Here is a 20,953-nt window from a genome sequence, read left to right as displayed (position 1 = left end):
AATTTAGTACACTTCAAAAAATCAATATAATACAGAGTTCTGTGACCCTATGACAATTAAATTTTAAATTATTAATAAAAATATGTATTAAACAATAAATAAGGACATCCTTCAGGAAAAAGTCACCTTTACGTAACTCATTTATAACAGAGAAGACACATCTAAATAAAAAATTATTTTAGTATTATAGAAATAATAATATTACGATATCTTCAAACATTTGAAATGAAACTAAGTTATGATTGGACTGGAAATAAATAAGCATTAGGTTAACAGGCAGGCTAGCCATCAGCCCAGAGATGCCTGTGAGGCTTGAAAAGAAGCAGCAATGGAGTCAATTTGCCCTTATTTCCCCAGGCATCTATGTTTTGGTAAAAGTAATATACTGAGCTCTTCTCAAGGGGCTTATCCCCTTAAGAACATATATGGGTGTGTTCTTGTTGCTTTGCTGTCCTTGAAGAAACTTCATTAGACATTGTCTAATCTCATAGGACTGGCTTTAGGGAAGATGGACAATTCAAAGGCACAGAAGGATAAGGATAGGGTGAAAAAGCCACTTTTCTGGAAGTCCAGCCTGCCTCTGAAAGGAGGAGGCCTGTATCTGCCATGGAAGACAGTGGTTTTTGGAAGAAAGAGGCTGGTTGGGGTGGGCGTTGTGGGCTGCAAGGCTGTGCTAGTTTGGTGGAGGGCAGGAAAGGCCCAAGATGCAATGATGGATGAAAGGCGCATTTGCTATGGCAGGGATCCCATGGATTTCCATACAAGTGAGTGGCTAGGTGTCTTTGAACAGAATATTTTAATGGCAGGACCCATTTTTAACAAAAGTCAAAATTATATATATAATATATACATATGAGCTACTTCTTCCATCTCTCCTCTCTTTTTCTCTATTAAATTTGCAAACCCTGCTATGAGCAAATTTTTCAAAAGTGAAAAGGTAGGAGACGTCTCTGGACAAATAAAGTGAAGAAGAGAAAAATAGAAGTATGAGTCTTGATATATTAAATTGAATAAATTAATAAAATAGATCAAATACAGAAATTCAAAAGAAAATGTAAGATACAAAATAAAAGTCCATAAAAGGTAGTATTAGTAATTTCTAGCAAAAACAAACTAAAGAGAACATAAGAAAAGACAATAATAATGCCAAACTTTTAAGGAAAAATAATTATATCTAAAAGAGCCTTTGAATATAAAACCACATGTTTTAAAACTTAGTTGAGTTTTATAATTTCCATAAAAACATAAAACACTATAATTATTAATACAATATAATGAATAAAAAAACTGGGTCAATGATCCTTTAATGAATTGACTAAGTAATGTATCTACTACTCTCAAAATATAGTCTTTGTGATTAACAAGAAATTCAGAAAATAGAAACTTCTTCCCTCCTAATTTTAGGAGATTAAGAAAACTTGATAGCTAAATCAGACAAAACAGACACCAGAGGTAACATTGAAAATTCAATATGATCCTCATATCAAAAAGTGGGTGAAGGGTATGAACAGACACTTCTCAAAAGAAGACCATTATGCAGCCAACAGACACATGAAAAAATGCTCATCATCACTGGTCATCAGAGAAATGCAAATCAAAACCATAATGAGATACCATCTCACATCAGAGTGGTGATCATTAAAAAGTCAGGAAACAATAGGTGCTAGAGAGGATGTGGAGAAACAGGAACGCTTTTACACTGTTTGTGGCACTGTAAACTAGTTCAACCATGGTGGAAGATAGTGTGGTGATTCATTAAGAATCTAGAACTAGAAATACCATTTGACCGAGTGATCCCATTACTGGGTATATATCCAAAGGATTATAAATCATGCTACTATAAAGACACATGCACACGTATGTTTATTATGGCACTATTCACAATAGCAAAGACTTGGAACCAACCCAAACGTCCATCAATGATAGACTGGATTAAGAAAATGTGGCACATATACACCATGGAATACTATGCAGCTGTAAAAAAGGATGAGTTCATGTCCTTTGTAGGGACATGGATGAAGCTGGAAATCATGATTCTTAGCAAACTATTGCAAGGACAGAGGCTGAGGTGGTTGGATCACGAGATCAGGAGATCAAGACCATCTTGGCCAACAAGATGAGGCTCCTTCTCAAAACAAAACAAAGCAGCAAGAGATGTACTAACATAATGTTAATGTAGTATCAATCTAGAATAATTAAAGGAATGAAGAAGTGGCATAAGGTTTTAAAAGGATAAATAGAATAGAATTGAAGTTTGGTGAAGATTTAAGTAATCAGAAAAATACACTCTGCTTATGAATGTGCAAAGTTTTACAAACATTTTGTGGAGTAAGGGAAGCATCTATATGTATTAGTCTGTTCTTGCATCACTATTAAGAAACATCTGAGGCTGGGTAATTTTTAAAGAAGAGAGGCTTAATTGGCTTATGGTTCTGTAGGCTGTGAAAGCATGGCACTAGTATGTGCTTCTGCTGAGGGCACAGGGTCCCAGGAAGCCTGCAATCACAATGGAAGGCAAAGGGAGAGTAGGTGGTATCACATGGTGAAAGCAGGAGCAAGAGGGAGAATGAGGAGGTCTCAGACTTTTTTTTTTTTTTTTTTAATGGAGTCTCCCTCTGCGACCCAGGCTGGAGTGCAATGGCGTGATCTTGGCTCACTGCAATCTCTGTCTCCTGGATTCAAGCGATTCTCCTGTCTCAGCTTCCCAGGTAGCTGGGATTACACGTTTCATGCCACCGTGCCCAGCTAATTTTTGTATTTTTTGTATAGATAGGGTTTCACCATGTTGCCCAAGCTGGTCTTGAACTCCCAAGCTCAGGTGATCTGCCTGTCTCGGCCTCCCAAAATGCTGGGATTACAGGCATCAGCCACCGTGCCTGGCCCCAGACTCTTTTAAAGAACCAAATCTTGTGTGAACTTACTGAGTGACAACTCACATATCACCAAAGGAATGGTGTTGATATGGTTTGATTCTGTGTCCTCACCCAAATCTCACCTCAAATAGTAATCCCCATAATCCCTATGTATCAAGGGTGGGACCAGGTGGAGGTAATTGGATAATGGTGGCATGATTCCCCCATGCTGTTCTCATGATATTGAGTGAGTCTCCCCAGATATGATGGTTTTATAAGTGTCTGGCATTTTCCCTGCTTGAATGCCCTCTGTCCTGCCACTCTTTGAGGAAGGTGACTGCTTCTCCTTTGCCTTCTGTCATGATTGTAAGGTTCCTGCAGCTTCCCCAGCAATGCAGAATTGTGAGTAGACTAAACCTCATTCATTTATAAATTACCCAGTCTGGGGCATTTCTTGATAGTAGTCTGAGAATGGACAAATACAGTAAAGTGGTACCAAAGTAGTGGAGCACTGCTATAAAGATACTTGAAAATGTGGAGGCAACTTCGGAACTGAGAAAAGGGCAGAGGTTAGAACAGTTTAGAGGGCTCAGAATAAGATAGGAAGATGTGGGAAGGTTTGGGACTTCCTAGAGACTTGTTGAATGGCTTTGACCAAAATGCTGATACTGATATGGACAATAAAGTCCAGGCTGAGGTGGTCTCAGAGATGAAAAACTGTTTCGTAACTGGAATAAATAAAGGTGACCCTTGCTATGCTTTAGCAAAGATACTGATGGCATTTTTCCCCTGCCATAGAGACCTGTGGAACTACCAACATCAGAGAGATGATTGAGGGTATCTGGCAGAAGAAATTTCTAAGCAGCAAAGGGTTCAAGAGGTGACTTGGGTGCTCTTAAAAGGATTCAGTTTTACACATTCACAAAGAGGTGGCTTGGAATTGAAACTTATGTTTAAAAAGGGAAGCAGAGCATAAAAGTTTAGCCAATTTGCAGTCTGACGATGCAATAAAAAAGAAAACCTCATTTCCTGAGGAGAAATTCAAGCTGGCTACAGAAATTTGCACAAGGAACAAGGAGACAAATGTTAATCACCGTGACAATGGGGAAAAGATCTCTATGGCATGTCAGAGACTTTTCTGGCAGCTTCTCCTATCACAGGCCTGGAGGCCTAGGAAGGAAAAACTATTTGGTCAGCCAGACCCAGAGCCCCACTTCTACTCTGTTCAGCCTCTGGACTTGGTGCCCTGTATCCCAGCTGTGGTTACAAGGGGCTTAACATACAGCTTGGGCTGTTGCTTCACAGGGTACAAGCCCCAAGCCTTGGCAGCTTCCATGTGGTGTTGGTCCTGTGTGTGCGCAGAAGACAAGAATTGAGGTTTGAGAATCTCTGCTTAGATTTTAGAGGATTTATGTAAATGCCTGTATGTCTAGGCAGAAGTTTGCTGCAGAAGTGCAGTCCTCATGGAGAAACTTTGCTAGGACTGTGCAGAAGGAAAATGTATGGTAGGAGCCCCCACACAGAGTCCCCACTGGGGCACTGCCTAGATGAGCTGTTAGAATAGGGACACTGTTCTCCAGACCCCAGAACTGTATATCCACTGACAGCTTGCACTGTGCACCTGGAAAATCCACAGACAGTGCCAGCCTCTGAGCGCAGCTAGGAGGGGGGCTGTACCCTTCAGAGCTCAGGGGTGGAGTTGCCCAAGGCCATGGGAGCCCACCACTTGAATCAGTGTGACCTGTATGAGAGACATGGAGTCAAAGGAGATCATTTTGGAATTTTAAGGTTTAACTACTGCTCTATTTAATTTTGGAATTTCATGGGGCCTGTAGCCCCTTCAGTTTGTCCAACTTCCCCCATTTTGATTTTACAGGATCATAGGTGGAAGGGATTTGCCTTGTCTCAGATGCGATTTTCAACTATGGACTTTTGAGTTAATGCTGAAATTAGTTAAGACTTTGTGGTACTGTTGGGAAGGGATAATTGGTTTTGAAATGTTAAAGGGACATAATATTTGGAAGGGTCAGAGGCGGAATATAGTTTGGATATGTGTCTCCACCCAAATCTCACCTTGAATTGTATTCTCATAATCCCCATGTGTCAAGGGTGGGACCAGATGGAAGTAGTTGGATTATGGGAGTGATTCCCCCATGCTGTTCTCTTGATAGTGAGTGAGTCTCACAAGATCTCATGGTTTTATAAGCATCTGACATTTCCCCTGCTGGCAGTCATTCTGTCCTGTGACCCTGTGAAGAAGGTGCCTGCTTCTCCTTTGCCTTCTGCCATGATTGTAAGTTTCCTGGGGCCTCCCAAGCAATGTGGAGCTGTGAGTGAGTTAAACCTCTTTCATGTATAAATAACTCAGTCTCAGGTGTTTCTTCATAGCAGTGTGAGAATAGACTAATATAAGCACTAAGCCATTAATGAGGAACCTGCCTCCATGATCCAATACCTCCCACTAGGCCACACCTCCTACATTGAGAATCGCATTTCAACATGAGATTTATAGGGGACAACCATCCAAGTAATACCACTATAGAAGTTGAGGGTATGCACAGAAAGACTAATTAGCATTTTAATAATATCGATAAATTATATTCTTTCAAAATATTCATCTGTAGTAAAGTGGATACCTGTGTTTTATTCATAAATATTGCATAGCCTTTATATACAAATAATTTATCTATTTGTTAAAATAAATTTTGGAAGCATGATACAGAGTAAAAGAACCAAGTTGCAAAAACATTATTGGCAGTGTTACCATTTCTGGTTAATAAGTGTAAATAACACTTTATGAGCTATATATTCAAAGTTAAAATATAACATGAAAGATAGAAATAAACACAAATTTTAAGAATATTTTTACCTCAAAGGATGGAAAAGGGTAAATAATGAGAGATACTAATGGTGTTCCATCTGTAAAAAATTATTTCTATTTTTAAAAATACCTAAAGTTGATGTGGAAAATGTCTTCATTTTTCAGTCTGGGAGGTGGGAATATAATTTTATTCTCCTACTATTTGGAATACTTTATAATAAAAAAGCAAATATGTGTTTGCAAATTACTCTTAATTTATTATCCAGGTATCCATTGATTTATTCATTCTACAATCCTACACTTAGTACTAGGCCTAGTGTCAGGCAGAAGTAATGAGTAAGGGACAGTACATTTCTCCTAAGGAGTCCCCTCTCTAGGTAAGTCACAGTACAATAATATCCCAAGTTCACACTGTGTTCCAAAAGAAATATTTTAAATATGGGATGTACCAGAGATAATTGAGTTAAGACAGTTGATCCTGGTGAAGAGTTTTGAAGAATTTTGACAAATGGAGATGAGAAAAGAGCATTTGCAGTCAATGTGCTGGATCTTCAGTCATCTGAAAGAAAGGAACATTTAATGAGCAATGTTATTCTAGGACATTGGTAACACTATACAGATATACTATCTTCTCTATTATGGTATCCTATGTATATGACAGAGTCTTTGGCTCATGGGAAACATTCAGTAACTATTCAATTAATTGAGTGCAAGCACTTTGGACTCACTCCTGCAGTGCTTCAACACTGAGCAGCCGCATTTGGAGTATTTACTCTACGGGAGCTCCAAGAGGAATTCTATCATTTATTTAATTTAATTTTATTTTGAGAGCAGATGAGATTTATTTTTTATTTATATTTTAAAACATTATTTATTTCCATAGGTTTCGGGAGAACAGGTGGTATTTGGTTACACGAGTAAGTTATTTAGTGGTGATTTGTGAGATTTTGGTGCACCCATCACTTAAGCAGTATACACTGAACCCAATATGTAGTCTTTTATCCCTCATCCCCCTCCCACCCTTTCCCCTGAATGCCCAAAGTCCATTGTATCATTCTTATGCCTTTGCATTCTCACAGCTTAGCTCCCCTTGTAAGTAAGAAGGTACAATGTTTGGTTTTCCATTCCTGAGTCACTTCACTCAGAATAATAATCTCCAGTTTCATCCAGGTTGCTGCGAATGCCATTAATTCGTTTCTTTTTGTGACTGAGTAGTATTCTATCATATATATACCACAATTTCTTTATCTACTCATTGATTGATGGGCATTTGTGCTGGTTCTATATTTTTGCAATTGCAAATTGTGCCACTTTAAACATATGTGTGCAAGTATCTTTTGTGTATAATCACTTATTTTCCTCTGGGTAGATATCCACTAGTGGGATTACAGGATCAAATGGTAGTTTTAGTTCTTTAAGGAATCTCTACACTGTTTTCCATAGTAATTGTACTAGTTTACATTCCCACAGACAGTGTAGGAGTGTTCCTTTTTCATTGAAACCATGCCAACATCTAGTATATTTTAATTTTTTTTGTGTGGCCATTCTTGCATTCTTGATTTGAATTTTTCTGATCATCAGTGATGTTCAGCATTTTTCCATATGTTTGTTTATCATTTGTCTACAAGGAACTCAAATTAGCAAGAAAAAAAAACAAAGAATCCTATCAAAAAGTGGGCTGAGGACATGAAGAAATAATTCTATATATAGATATATAATTATATATATATAATTATTCAAATTTGCACTTAACGTCGTAGCAAATGTCAGGCCCTTTGTCAATTCCATACCATTTCAAAGAATTATGAATTTCCACTCACTTATGCTATCTTGCAAAAATGTGTGGTAGACAACCTTATTTCTTGTTTTCATTTCAGTCCAGACTATTCAGACCTCTTAAAATATAAAATTCCTAAGCTCTTTCTTTGCTTTCCACCTCCACAGCCCTAAGACCCTAATGTATTTAGAAATCAAGAGTGGATATACCTTGAAACTTACTTTCCTTATGAACTTACAGGTCCATTTGTAAGTTTCTATCAATAATTTTGAAATGTTTTACAAAAACATCAGGTTATGTTCTACAAAATCCCCCAAACAAAAAGGCATCTTGTTTACCAAAATATTTTTTATTGATATGAGACCAAGTCCAGGGACTACATATATTAGAGAAATACTAGAAACTCAAAAAAAAAAAAGTATCACCACTCTAATAAGCAGAAAATTATTAACCTCAGTATCATTCCACTTGATATTTAATGAACACTTATTATATGCTCTCCAGTATGATCAAATTCTGGTATACACAGATAATAAGACAATGATTGGTCCTAGAACAGTCTAGGGTCTAACAAGAAAGTAAAAAATAGACAGCAGGCTGAGCGCGGTGGCTCACGCTTGTATTACCAGCACTTTGGGAGGCTGAGGCGGGCAGATCACGAGATCAGGAGTTTGAGACCAGCCTGGCCAACGTGGTAAAAACTCATCTCTACTAAAAAGACAAAAATTAGCCGGGTGTGGTGGCACGTGCCTGGAATCTCAGCTACTCAGGAGGCTGAGGCAGGAGAATCACTTGAACCTGGGAGGGTGAGGTTGCAGTGAGCCAAGATGGCACCACTGCACTCCAGCCTGGGCGACAGAGTGAGACTCCATCTCAAAAAAAAAAAGAATAGACAGCAAAACAGGATGAGCGCCAAGGTGAGAAATACTGATTCTGCCTGGAAAGTAAACTAGAGAAAGAACACTTGACTGTGTTTTGAATCCTGGGGCTAGAATATAAAAGGCATCACAAGCTACAGAAAATATTCAAAATTTATCATGAAGACAATGAAAACCATAATACAGATTTCTTAAACAAATTAAGTCATATAGAGAACAGAGTTTTAACAGCAATTCTTGTCCCACATTGTTTACACTGTTTGCGGCAAATTCAAGCTTTATTGTCTTAGTTGCTCAGTCATACTCATTTCTAATAAAGCTCTGTATATCTGTATAGAGCATCTGTCATAGCTGCTTTCTAAAACTGACTCATTTTTTTCAAACATACATTCTTTTTAAAAAGTGTTTTCACCGCAAATATTCATTTGAAAACCACTTATAGCGTTCCAAAGATTTAAGAATCTCCCAGAAGCTCTGTAATAAGAAAATGCATCCTTTGTTTCCATAGAAATATACTTGTACCTGTTGTTCTCCTGGTTTGCTGTATGTGCTGAACAGATTTCAGAATGACATTTGGTGTTCTGTGGTTGAAATATGCACCCACAAAGCAGAACAAATGTAAAATGCTGCCCTCTGTTGAAAAATGCCAAGTACACAAATCAGTTCTTGAAAGGTAGATGAAATATTATATTTACACCAGTATAAGAAGGTTTGAAGAAATAAAACAATTGGTAAGAGTTGTGAAATAATGATAACTTTCTTAGACTTAAATCAAAAAGAACAATATCAAAAAAACTATGGTATGTTTAAATGGTTAAAAAGATAAATTATCTACATTGAAAAAATACTAAGCTAAAATAGAGTAATAACCTATATGGAAAAGTGTTGTCTCCACATGTGACAGATAATTTCTGTAATTTTAAGAAGCTTACACAAAACTCCAAATGCCAAAAAATAAATATAAAAATAATATTGAAGACACTTCACACAGGAAGGCATATAAATTATAATACGTATGTGACAAAATGTTAACATTACATAACAATTATGAGCTAGAAATAAACCTCTAAAAATTTTTAAACCCAATGCTGGTAAGGTAGTTATGAAATTATTCAATCTTTTAGGGCTGAGCTTTAGAAATTGGTATAAACCTGTTATAAATCAATATAGCAATAAACTGTGTGCATCTGTGTATCTAATAATTTAATTCCTTGATATTCAATTAAAAGAAATAATTCAAGAGCTCTAGATAATAATAGATGTATCATTTATAATTGCAAAACAAAAGTTCAAATATATATATAATATATATCCTATCTTCAAAAATATTCTTTAATATTGTGGTATATCAAAATAATAAAGTGATTAAAGATGACACATATTGTGATAGGCTAAATAATGACCTTCCCCCTAAAGATGTCCACATCCTAATCAGTAGAACTTATGAATGTTACCTTACATTGCCAAAGAGATTTTACAGTGCAAATAAGGTCACAGACCTTAACGTAAGGAGATAATCTTGCATTAACTGGATCGAACAATCTAACCACATGAACCTATAAAATCAGAGAACTTTGCCCAGCTAAAATGAGAGAGATAGACCAGCAGAAGGAGTAGAAGATACGAGGCAGAAGATGAATCCAGAAAAATATCAAGGGTGAGAAGGATTTGATGTGGTATTGCTAGTACTGAGGTACAGGGGGCTTCATGCAAAAACCAGGGAGAAGTCTCTGGAAAATCAGGATGTCCCCGCTTCCACTACATTGACAGTCAGTACAGACATGCAGGATTTAATCTTACAATGACAAGGTACTAAATTCAATGAATAATCTGAATGAGTTTGGAAGTGGACTCTTCTGCAGGGCCTCATCAGCCCTGTCATCACGTCGATTTCAGCTCTGTGAGAGTCTGATCTGAAGAGCCAAGCCAGCCCAAGACTTCTTACCTAGAGAACTTTGACATGATAAATATGTGTGTATCAAACCCTAAATTTGTGGTAGTTTGTTATGGAAATGATAGAAAACTAACATGTATGAAGATTGTGTATAAAAAGAGTGAAGTATTCATGCCAATATCTTTAGTAAAAAGGCAGATTACTAACACGCACACACACTCATATCCATGCACACACACAAACAAGGACAGAGCAATACACAAAGCTGTATACAGACCATTCTGTGATTAGATAAAATATCAAAAAGCAATGTGTTTGAATTCTAGTACTAGGGATATTTTAAATTATTATTTACAATTATTAATATATTATTATTATTGCATCATCCCATTATTATAAGTTTAAATAGAAGGACACAATACCAGAAAATAAAATAGAAAAATAATGATGAGGAAATATGTTATTTGTCTTTCCAAAAGAATATCCCCTCCTGTGGAGGAGCATGAGGCAGCTACAGAGAAGTATAGGTAAACTAACTTATTTTTGTCCAGCCTTTTAAATTATGCAACTCTCCCCAGCTTTTGCCACAGGATTTCTAATACAAGCTTAGCCGAGTTCCAGCGTTATGACCATTCCTCATTCTGTTTTTGCAGCAGATAATTTGTTACTGATATTGCCTGAAGAATATTTTCTGATCTTCTTCCTCAACTTCAGAGATGAGTCGTGATATGCTTCTTGAGAAGTACCCTTCCTGATGCCAGTTCAAAAAATACACTGTCTTTTTTTTTTGTTTTTTGTCCAGTGTTTCAATATCTGAATTCTCACTCTCTCCGTGAATAGGGAATAAGGTGGGAAAACAAAAGTGCCCACCAGTCACAGATAAGGGGAGTCTGGTCCAATCCAAGGAACTCTGCAGTGGAAGGTATATGAGCTGAGACTCTCCAATGCAGGGAAAGCAGTGATAAGTTAAATTCAGAGTCCTTGAAAGGGACTTGAGTTAAAAGACTAACAGGAGTAATATGAAGAGGATAGAGAAATTGAATGCAGAAGCAGATCTGAAGCAAGTTAGGTGGGTACAGGATGATAGAAATAAACACTGGATTTTGGAATCTTGTATTAATGGGCTTGTAGGCCCACTGTTTGAGGCCAAGCTACATGTTGAGTATTTGTTCCAATAACCTTCCAGACACTCCCTCCTGTCCTGTAGCCGTGCTTTGTTTTCATCTGCCATTTGAGGTCATGAGGCTCTGTTATCCACTTAGTCCCACGGTCAAATATCGGTTCCTGTTGAGATCACCTACTTGTGGCATGGTCTCTTGTGCCCTGGCCAGCTGCAAATGAATCCCAGAAAATTGTATTTGAATCAAAGCAAACAAAAGGCAGCAGGAATGCCTGAGTAGTCTTCACCATGCTGCCAGCCTCTCCTCTGATCCATGGCTGTGTCATGTATTTTCAACTTCCTTTCATTTTTTTTTAACCATTACAACACAGGACTCTCATCTTTCTTTCTCTCTCTAAATCTGTCACTGTTTAAAATTAAGTGCCTCAGAAATTAGGACAAGAAAATATATAAAAAAGCAAAGGAATTTCCTTGGCAGACAGAGAAAGAAACCCATCTTCCCTATATGTGAAGGGCTGAAGAGGGTTGTCAGGAGGGAACAGATTGAAGAAAAGGTGCCCAGGGCACCCATGTGTCCATTCACACTCAGCAAATGAATGAAAGTTGGCAACAGTTTTTGAAAAAATGATTTCATTAGAGCCAGAAAGTGCCCAACTTCTGTGTACTTAAATAATTTAGAAAAACAAGAATAATACAGAAACTTCTGGGATTATAAAAAATTATAGCCACGGCTATTACCATAGCCCAAAATACTACATTTTTTGTCTGAATAATGGAATATATTTCTAACTGGTTTATCTACTTTTGCTTTTGCCCCAGCCAATTTATTTCTACACAATAGCCAAAGTAATCTATTAAAATGTAAATCAGATGATACCATTTCCCTAAAACACCCCAGTTGCTTTAAGAAAAAAATTTTAAAGCTTTTTACCATGACCTGTAAGATCTTATATGAGGTGGTCCAGGTTAATGCTCAGGCCTCATCTTCTACTGTTCTCTTTAACCACTAAGTTATAGGCAATTGTGTACCCATCATTCCACATCCTCCACCATCTTTAATAATTTTACACTTTAAAAATGTATCTGAATTTATTTATTTATCTTTCTATCTATGTATTGTTTGCTGTTACGTCTCCCACCTTGTCATTCCCCACTCATCAGTTTCAAGTTAAACTCCCTGAGAACAAGAAATTCTATCTCAAGCACCTAGCACAATGCTTGTCACACAGATGATGCTCAACACATACTTGTTGATTGAAGGAATACACTTAGAGAACAAGAGGTCCATAAAAGCCATAGAGATCATTTAGCTACAGTAAAGAAAGCATAAGTTTTGGCATGCAAAGGTCTGAGTCATGACTCCAGCTTCATTTCCGGTATATATCATTTCATGAACTTTCTTTTCCACACTTGGAAAATAAAGACAATATTCTTGTATTCAAAATCAGTAAAGATTAATAATTAATGTGAATTGATGGCAACTTTTTTTTTTTGAAATGTATGATTCTTGTTTAAATGGGAAATCCAAGGCAGTGGTCTATATACACAGATGTTTCAACATGATGGCATGTAAATTTACTGTCACAATTTCAATTTTCATGATTCATGTAGATATATCTATTTTAAAATATCTATCTTGTTATGGTGTGGCCAGTTCAGGACAGGTATACCGAGTAATTGTTTTATAAGTTCTATTTTAAATATAGCATGAGGTCTATAGAAGTCTATATATTAATTGAGATGTGGAGCAAATAAAGACTATAAAAATGTGCTTTAGGATTACAGGAAACTTCACAGTCCTTAGAAAGAGGGATCCTATGATGTTGGAAAAGTGCCACAGCAGAAATCCTGAGAAGTACTAGCAATTGCTCAGCAGATTCTATGTTAATATCATAAAGCAATAAATGATTTTACTAGTATAGTAACAGCTTGAAGAGTACAGTATTCTCTCAATAGTCATAAGGGATGGGTTTCAGGAACACCACAGATACCAAAATCCACAGATGCTTGTGTATCTGAGATAAAATTTTATAATATTGCATATAACCTACACACATCACCCTGTATAGTTTTTTTTTTAATTATTATACTTTAGGTTTTAGGGTACATGTGCACAATGTGCAGATTTGTTACATATGTATCCATGTGCCATGTTGATTTCCTGCACCCATTAACTCTTCATTTAGCATTAGGTATATCTCCTAATGCTGTCCCTCCCCACTCCCCCAACCCCACAACAGTCCCCAGAGTGCGATGTTCCCCTTCCTGTGTCCATGAGTTCTCATTGTTCAATTCCCACCTATGAGTGAGAACATGCGGTGTTTGGTTTTTTGTCCTTGCGAAAGTTTACTGAGAATGATGTTTTCCAGTTTCATCCATGTCCCTACAAAGGACATGAACTCATCATTTTCTATGGCTGCATATTATTCCATGGTGTATATGTGCCACATTTTCTTAATCCAGTCTATCGTTGTTGGACATTTGGATTGGTTCCAAGTCTTTGCTATTGTGAATAGTGCCTCAATAAACATACGTGTGCATGTGTCTTTATAGCAGCATGATTTATACTCCTTTGGGTATATACCCAGTAATGGGATGGCTGGGTCAAATGGTATTTCTAGTTCTAGATCCCTGAGGAATCGCCACACTGACTTCCACAATGGTTGAACTAGTTTACAGTCCCACCAACAGTGTAAAAGTGTTCCTATTTCTCCACATCCTCTCCAGCACCTGTTGTTTCCTGACTTTTTAATGATGGCCATTCTAACTGGTGTGAGACGGTATCTCACTGTGGTTTTGATTTGCATTTATCTGATGGCCAGTGATGATGAGCATTTCTTCATGTGTTTTTTGGCTGCATAAATGTCTTCTTTTGAGAAGTGTCTGTTCATGTCCTTCACCCACTTTTTGATAGGGTTGTTTGTTTTTTTCTTGTAGATTTGTTTGAGTTCATTGTAGATTCTGGATATTAGCCCTTTGTCAGATGAGTAGGTTGCAAAAATTTTCTCCCATTCTGTAGGTTGCCTGTTCACTCTGATGGTAGTTTCTTTTGCTGTGCAGAAGCTCTTTAGTTTAATTAGATCCCATTTGTCAATTTTGGCTTTTGTTGCCATTGCTTTTGGTGTTTTAGACATGAAGTCCTTGCCCATGCCTATGTACTGAATGGTATTGCCTAGGTTTTCTTCTAGGGTTTTTATGGTTTTAGGTCTAACATGTAAGTCTTTAATCCATCTTCAATTAATTTTTGCATAACGTGTAAGGAAGGGATCCAGTTTCAGCTTTCTCCATATGGCTAGCCAGTTTTCCCAGCACCATTTATTAAATAGGGAATCCTTTCCCCATTGCTTGTTTTTGTCAGGTTTGTCAAAGATCGGATAGTTGTAGATATGTGGCATCATTTCTGAGGGCTCTGTTCTGTTCCATTGATCTATGTCTCTGTTGTGGTACCAGTACCATGCTGTTTTGGTTACTGTAGCCTTGTAGTATAGTTTGAAGTCAAGTAGCGTGATGCCTCCGGCTTTGTTCTTTTGGCTTAGGATTGACTTGGCGATGCGGGCTCTTTTTTGGTTCCATATGAACTTTAAAGTAGTTTTTTCCAATTCTGTGAAGAAAGTCATTGGTAGCTTGATGGGGATGGCATTGAATCTATAAATTACCTTAGGCAGTATGGCCATTTTCACGATATTGATTCTTCCAACCCATGAGCATGGAATGTTCTTCCATTTGTTTGTATCCTCTTTTATTTCATTGAGCAGTGGTTTGTAGTTCTCCTTGAAGAAGTCCTTCGCATCCCTTGTAAGTTGGATTCCTAGGTATTTTATTCTCTTTGAAGCAATTGTGAATGGGAGTTCACTCATGATTTGGCTCTCTGTTTGTCTGTGTTGGTGTACAAGAATGCTTGTGATTTTTGTACATTGATTTTGTATCCTGAGACTTTGCTGAAGTTGCTAATCAGCTTAAGGAGATTTTGGGCTGAGACGATGGGGTTTTCTAGATATACAGTCATGTCATCTGCAAACAGGGACAATTTGACTTCCTCTTTTCCTAATTGAATACCCTTTATTTCTTTCTCCTGCCTGATTGCTCTGGCCAGAACTTCCAGCACTATGTTGAATAGGAGCGGTGAGAGAGGGCATGCCTGTCTTGTGCCAGTTTTCAGAGGGAATGCTTCCAGTTTTTGCCCATTCAGTATGATATTGGCTGTGGGTTTGTCATAGATAGCTCTTATTATTTTGAGATACATCCCATCAATACCTAATTTATTGAGAGTTTTTAGCATGAAGGGTTGTTGAATTTTGTCAAAGGCCTTTTCTGCATCTATTGAGATAATCATGTGGTTTTTGTCTTTGATTCTGTTTATATGCTGGATTACATTTATTGATTTGCGTATGTTGAACCAGCCTTGAATCCCAGGGATGAAGCCCACTTGATCATGCTGGATAAGCTTTTTGATGTGCTGCTGGATTCGGTTTGTCAGTATTTTATTGAGGATTTTTGCATCAATGTTCATCAAGGATATTGGTCTGAAATTCGCTTTTTTGGGTATGTCTCTGCCAGGCTTTGGTATCAGGATGATGCTGGCCTCATAAAATGTGTTAGGGAGGATTCCCTCTTTTTATATTGATTGGAATAGCTTCAGAAGGAATGATACCATTTCCTCCTTGTACCTCTGGTAGAATTCGGCTGTGAATCCATCAGGTCCTGGACTCTTTTTGGTTGGTAAGCTATTGATTATTGCCACAATTTCAGAGCCTGTTATTGGTCTATTCAGAGATTCAACTTCTTCCTGGTTTAGTCTTGGGAGGGTGTATTTGTCGAGGAATTTATCCATTTCTTCTAGATTTTCTAGTTTATTTGCATAGAGGTGTTTGTAGTATTCTCTGATGGTAGATTGTATTTCTGTGGGATCGGTGGTGATATCCCCTTTTTCATTTTTTTATTGCATCTATTTGATTCTTCTCTCTTTTCTTCTTTATTAGTCTTGCTAGCGGTCTATCAATTTTGTTGATCTTTTCAAAAAACCAGCTCCTGGATTCATTAATTTTTTGAAAGGTTTTTTGTGTCTCTATTTCTTTCAGTTCTGCTCTGATTTTAGTTATTTCTAGCCTTCTGCTAGCTTTTGAATGTGTTTGCTCTTGCTTTTCTAGTTCTTTTAATTGTGATGTTAGGGTGTCAATTTTGGATCTTTCCTGCTTTCTCTTGTGGGCATTTAGTGCTATAAATTTCCCTCTACACACTGCTTTGAACGTGTCCCAGAGATTCTGGTATGTTGTGTCTTTGTTCTCGTTGGTTTCAAAGAACATCTTTATTTCTGCCTTCATTTCTTTATGTACCCAATAGTCATTCAGGAGCAGGTTGTTCAGTTTCCATGTAGTTGAGCAGTTTTGAGTGAGTTTCTTAATCCTGAGTTCTAGCTTGATTGCACTGTGGTCTGAGAGACAGTTTGTTATCATTTCTGTTCTTTTACAATTGCTGAGGAGAGCTTTACTTTCAACTATTTGGTCAATTTTGGAATAGGTGTGGTGTGGTGCTGAAAAAAATGTATATTCTGTTGATTTGGGGTGGAGAGTTCTGTAGATGTATATTAGGTTCACTTTGTGTAGAGCTGAGTTCACTTCCTGGATATCCTTGTTAACTTTCTGTCTCATGGATCTGTCTAATGTTGACAGTGGGGTTTTAAAATCTCCCATTATTATTGTGTGGGAGTTTAAGTCCCTTTGTAGGTCACTGAGGACTTGCTTTATGAATCTGGGTGCTCCTGTGTTGGGTGCATATATATTTAGGATAGTTAGCTCTTCTTGTTGAATTGATCCCTTTACCATTATGTAATGGCCTTCTTTGTCTCTTTTGATCTTTGTTGGTTTAAAGTCTATTTTATCAGAGACTAGGGTTGCAACTGCTGCCTTTTTTTGTTTTGCATTTGCTTGATAGATCTTCCTTCATCCCTTTATTTTGAGTCTATGTGTGTCTCTGCACATGAGATGGGTTTCCTGAATACAGCACACTGATGGGTCCTGACTCCTTATCCAGTTTGCCAGTCTTTGTCTTTTAATTGGAGCATTTAGCCCATTTACATTTAACGTTAATATTGTTATGTGTGAATCTGATCCTGTCATTATGATGTTAGTTGGTTATTTTGCTCGTTAGTTGATGCAGTTTCTTCCTAGCCTCGATGGTCTTTACAATTTGGCATGTTTTTGCAGTGGCTGGTACTGGTTTTTCGTTTCCATGTTTAGTGCTTCCTTCAGGAGCTCTTTTAGGGCAGGCCTGTTGGTAACAAAATCACTCAGCGTTTGCTTGTCTGTAAAGTATTTTATTTCTCCTTCACTTATGAAGCTTAGTTTGGCTGGATATGAAATTCTGGGTTGAAAATTCTTTTCTTTAAGAATGTTGAATATCGGCCCCCACTCTCTTCTGGCTTGTAGAGTTTCTGCTGAGAGATCAGCTGTTAGTCTGATGGGCTTCCCTTTGTGGGTAACCCGACCTTTCTCTCTGGCTGCCCTTAACATTTTTTCCTTCATTTCAACTTTGGTGAATCTGACAATTATGTGTCTTGGAGTTGCCCTTCTCGAGGAGTATCTTTGTGGCGTTCTCTGTATTTCCTGAATCTGAATGTTGGCCTGCCTTGCTAGATTGGGGAAGTTCTCCTGGATAATATCTTGCAGAGTGTTTTCCAACTTGGTTCCATTCTCCCCGTCATTTTCAGGTACACCATTCAGACATAGGTTTGGTCTTTTCACATAGTCCCAAATTTCTTGGAGGCTTTGTTTATTTCTTTGTATTCTTTTTTGTCTAAACTTCCCTTCTCGCTTCATTTCATTCATTTCTTTTTCCATCAGCAAAACCCTTTCTTCCAGTTGATCTCATCTGCTACTGAGGCTTCTGCAATCTTCGCGTAGTTCTCGAAACTTGGCTTTCAGCTCCATCAGCTCCTTTAAGCCCTTCTCTCCATTGGTTATTCTAGTTATCCATTCTTCTAATTTTTTTTCAAAGTTTTTAACTTCTTTGCTATTGTTTTGAATTTCCTCTCGTAGCTCAGAGTAGTTTGATCGTCTGAAGCCTTCTTCTCTCAACTCATCAAAGTCATCCTCCATCCAGCTTTGTTCCGTTGCTGGTGAGGAACTGCGTTCCTTGCCTCCATTAGGTTGCAGGGTGAGGACCCACTTTGAGGCAGTTGTCCTTTCCAGTCTCCAGTGCTGTGGGAGCCAGTATCGATGGACATTTAAGTCTGTGGAGGTTCCTGCTGACTTTTTGTTTGTCTGTGCGCTGCGAGCAGAGGTGGAGCCTACAGAGGCTGGCAGGCCTCCTTGAGCTGTGGTGGGCTCCACCCAGTTTGAGCTTCCTGGCTGCTTTGTTTACCTAAGCAAGCCTAGGCAATGGTGGGCGCCCCTCCCCTAGCCTCGCTGCCACCTTGCAGCTTGATCTCAGACTGCTGTGCTAGCAATCAGGGAGACTCCATGGGCATAGGACCCTCTGAGCCAGGTGCGGGACACAATCTCCTAGTGTGTCATTTTCCAGGCCCGTTGGAAAAGCGCAGTGTTAGGGTGGGACTGACCCAATATTCCAGGTGCCGTCTGTTACCACTTTCTTTGACTAGGAAAGGGAACTCCCTGACCCCTTCGGCTCACTCACAGTGCGCTTCACCGACTGTCCTGCACCCACTGTTTGGCACTCCCTAGTGAGATGAAAATGGTACCTGAAACAGAAATGCAGAAATCACCCATCTTCTGTGTTGCTCAGGCTGGGAGCTGGAGACCGGAGCTGTTCCTATTCGGCCATCTTGGCTCCACCTCCTATCCATCCTGTATACTTTAAATCATCTCTAGTTTACTTTTAATACCTAATACAATGTAAATACTATGTAAATAGTTGTTATACTGCATTGCTTTTATGTTATTTTTTATTGACGTATTGCTATTTTTTATTTTTCACATATTTTTATTATGAAATCTGCAAAGAAGCCGAATGGAATTCTTTGCAGATGGAATCTTTGCTGAATGGAATTCTTTGCAGATAGAATCTGCAAAGAAGAAGCCGAATATGGAAAGACAGCTGTAACTATTTTTCCTGAACATAGATACCAATATTTTGGATTCTACTAAGATCTATTCCAAGCCTATTTGGAAGTGGTTTCCATCCTGGAAAATGGTGCTTCAGAGAACATTTGAACAGAACAAAAGGACTCTTGTTTTGACACCCATTTTGCCTCATATTCTTCATATATAAAATGAGAATAATGATACCTGTTTTATCCCCTTGTTGTGGACATAAATTGTGATAATGTATTTGAGAGAGCATTGGAAAATAAAATAGGTTTTGTTTGTCTGCTTTTGTTTTCACCAAGAACTGTGAGAAACTGGGACACCATTATTGCTGATTTGGAAACTCTATCATTGGAAGTAGCACTAATAGGATGGAGTATTCACCCATGTGTTACAACTGCACATTGCACAGTTTTGGAGTCTAAATGGATTTGATGCTTTAAGTATAAGTTGGGCCTCAACAAACTGGCACACAGCAGATGCCTAGCAACACAGCAGCAGTACCACCTTAAAGATGAGATTTTTCTCAAGCTCATGTGACAAATCCACTGGGAACTCCCAGAAAAACTATGAAAACTATGAAAAAGCTAAGATTCTACATGGGCAGGTGGGAAAAGAGTCACTAGGATTTTGATTGTTGTTAATTATATTCCCTTTGTATTTTTCATTGTGTTATTTTGTTGTTGCTTTCCCTAGAGTCCCTTCTTCCACAGCTAGAGCTATTTGACTCAGTCAAAAAGCTTTGAAAACTAAGAATGATGCTAGCTCATTTTTAAATTTTCCTATACTTATTTCTTATACTTATCTTCAATAATAGAAGAAAGGCCACTTAAAGCTAATACCACATCTTCGTTAATGAAGGAATGTCCATTTGACTCTTGAGAGCACAAATTCCTAGAAATGAATTTGGAGACTGGACAGTGACTGATTAGCTAAGTGTATAATTAGCTGAAATGAGACAAGCCTTAGAAGGAGCTGTACAGAACAATGTGGTCATCCAGTTTGGAGAATTATCAAAAGGAAGTATTCTATAATAAGATATAATAAACACACTGAAGTGACAAATGTGAAAAATGATTAACATCTTGAAATTCACATTACACATGTATCAGAAGAGGAAAGACCCAAAAACAGCATCTGCAAAAGGGGCTTTTTTGGAGAACCATGTCCTAAGAAATTCTACCTAGGTAAAGGCATTTTAATAATTTTCAAAACAAGCTCTATAGTCCCACCAGCTTAGAAAGTCATGTCTCATCAGCAAAGAGAAAACTTTGAGATATTCTGCAGTGAACTATGAAATAAGAAAATCGAGAAGAAATCCAAACTGTATTTCTTTGTTTAACCTATTTAGGTTGTTTGCCTAGCTTCTTTAGACAGGTCTTTAAAAAAAATCCTATGAATCTAATGTTCTGACAAACACACTTTGCAAAGCTTTACATCAGTAGTTTAATTTTACATTCAATTATTATCTACTAACTACCTGTCAATACCTGTCTTCAATGAGTAGTTGGTTGTCTTTCAAAATTGAGAGTCTAGTCTTCTCTATGAAAGTTTTACTGATGCACTTGA

The sequence above is a fragment of the Hylobates moloch genome, unplaced genomic scaffold (genome assembly GCF_009828535.3).
Source record: "Hylobates moloch isolate HMO894 unplaced genomic scaffold, HMol_V3 SCAFFOLD_11, whole genome shotgun sequence".
Taxonomy (NCBI): Eukaryota; Metazoa; Chordata; class Mammalia; order Primates; family Hylobatidae; genus Hylobates; species Hylobates moloch.
The sequence above is the reverse complement of the archived record's forward strand: the minus strand, read 5'-3'. Positions refer to the sequence as shown.